Consider the following 2,365-nt stretch of genomic DNA (forward strand, 5'->3'; position numbering starts at 1 on the left):
AAAGTGCTAGTTATAAGACTCTTTTTTTCAAATCCCTTGGGTGTTCTGGTCTCTGCATGGAGACGTGGTTTCACATCCCACTCCTGATATTACCATTAATTCTATCCAGAGAAATTGGCCTCACTTCAATCTCCTTTGCAACAATAGAACCCCATTTGCTTAGCTTTTCCATTCCAGTAGTTGTGAGAGAAGTTCCAAACCAAAGGGAAAAGGTGCCTGTTCTCTTGACCCATCAACTTTTTGTCTTCCTTCATTCCAAGCCATTTTCTCAAATACATCCGTATTTCCCACACTTTGATGAAACTTTAGGGTCATCATTTAATTGCCACACAACTGTACTTATGAAGTGAAGTGAAACACAACATGATTCTATTGTGTGGGTTTGTGCTGTGTTGTTGTCCCACACTGAGCTGTTTTGCACAGTGTCACTTTGCACTCTGACGCATTGTTTCAGGTTGTATGGTTTTTGCACTGGCTTGTGTTGCGTTGGTTTGAGCTGAGCTCTTTTGCAGTGTGTCATTTTGTGGGTGAATCCACCACTGATCTACCAGTTCTTAACTCCCAAACCTTCAGTAACTCTGTTATCAGTGCCTGTGAGTGTTATTTAAAGCATAAGAAAAACCACACTGGGCTAGACCAAAGGCCCATCTAGCTCTGAATTTTGTCTTCTGACAATAGCAGGTGCCCCAACAACCGGTCATCAAGACACCACTGGGACTTGAACCCAGGATCTCCTGTTTACAAAACAGATGCTTTAGCCAGCTAAGCCATGGTGCCTGCCTATGACTAAAATACAGTGTCTGCCCACACTAAAGAATTGTGTCTTATTCAGAGTTGCAGATTGAACAAAGAATCCCTGTTCCTATTGTCTTAGTCTCTTCTGTAGGGAGATGTTCTTCCCACAGATCCAACCTTGAATTTGTGAAAATTTGGCACATGTCAGTATAAGATATGGCATCCTTCCACCTCTCTTCCAAGGGGACCAGTACCTTCCCTTTAGACACACAGAAAATAATCTTTATTGCTATATACTCTCACGGTTTCTTTGCTCTAACCCCTAGGAATGTACCTGTTGGACAATCAAAGGAGTTGCTCCATTCCTGTTGACCCCAAATAGGAATTCAACATATATATTTTATACTGCTAACATTTTATCAAAGTATTCATTGAATGATAACTTGTTAACTTGAGACCATGGGCGGAGACGTTATGTAACCTGTTAACCATTGGCTAATGTGCTTATCTTGTCTTTCTGCAAAACCTGTCCTGTGGTGTGGAAGTTCCTACCCTGTCACTTTCCCCCACCCATGGAAAATCTATATATTCTACTGTAATTAATTGATTGACAGTGTCTCTGAGCCTAATAAGCAGGTGACACTCCGCCAGCACTGTGTGCAATAAACTCCTCTGCTTGACCTCTACACGGTGTGGATTTATGTCCTTCACTGGTGAAGCTAGTAGTTTATAAACCATAATAGCTTTACAAGTCGCTGTGATTGTCTTTAGTAAAAGTTACCATCAAGTTTATCATAAAAGTAAATCAAAGTTTATCCGTTGTTAAACAAGGTCATAGGTAGGTTCAGGTTAGTAAAATATAGAGAATCAGTGTATTAGCATCACATATAGAATTGTGTTTGTTGGGGCGGTTACAGGACGTGCAAAGTTGCTGGGCAGTCAGTAATAGTAGCGTTGCGTGTGCTTGTGACTATTTTCAATACTATTTACCTTTCAAATGTGCACTTACAGGAACAGGCAGTTAATGCACAATATTACTTGGACCTGTGCTTGTCTCCAGTCTAACTTGCCATTTGTATTAATCCTCACTCAGAGCTGGTCTTTAATTCTGGTTTTCTTCTTCTGTCTGTGTTGCCTTTATAGTCGTAAGTCATTAAAAACCTTTCTGGAGGAATAATTAGTTGTTTAGTTTCTCTTTTGAGGATCTACTCAACATCATTCCATTTGTTGGAATAGGTGGAATAGCGATCAGCAAGCCACTAGGCTGATGGGAGCCCCCTAGGCTTGAAGTACTCTGACGTGTGCCCCCTCCTTCCATTAATCTCACAACCACATTCTAGACATGGGCATAGTGACCTCCCTGGGGATCTTGACAGCTTTAGCCAGCTTCTGGTGGCTATTTTCCTGCTCACAACCACTGTCTTCTTCTATGCCTTGTCCTGGGTCCCAGCTGCTGGTTGAATGTGAGAAGCCAAAGTGCTGGTGACTTTACCCTGCAACAAGTTGCCTTTGCTCATCAGACTCCTGAACTGCAACTGGATGTGGTTCTTGTTCTTCTGCACAACACAGCTGTCATAAACAGATAGCAGGAGTTAATAGAACAGAAGTACTTTATATCTTTTTGACTGTA

The 2,365-nt window shown here is 41.6% G+C and overlaps 1 non-coding gene across 1 annotated transcript; it reads right to left on the reverse strand.

Annotated features, from left to right (window-relative positions):
- Positions 1–703: 703 nt before the first annotated feature.
- TRNAT-UGU (transfer RNA threonine (anticodon UGU)) lies at positions 704–777 on the reverse strand. Its single transcript has one exon. It is a non-coding gene; the product is annotated as a tRNA-Thr (tRNA).
- Between the last annotated feature and the right edge of the window lie 1,588 nt (positions 778–2,365).

The sequence above is a fragment of the Chelonoidis abingdonii genome, chromosome 11 (genome assembly GCF_003597395.2).
Source record: "Chelonoidis abingdonii isolate Lonesome George chromosome 11, CheloAbing_2.0, whole genome shotgun sequence".
Lineage (NCBI taxonomy): Eukaryota > Metazoa > Chordata > Testudines > Testudinidae > Chelonoidis > Chelonoidis abingdonii.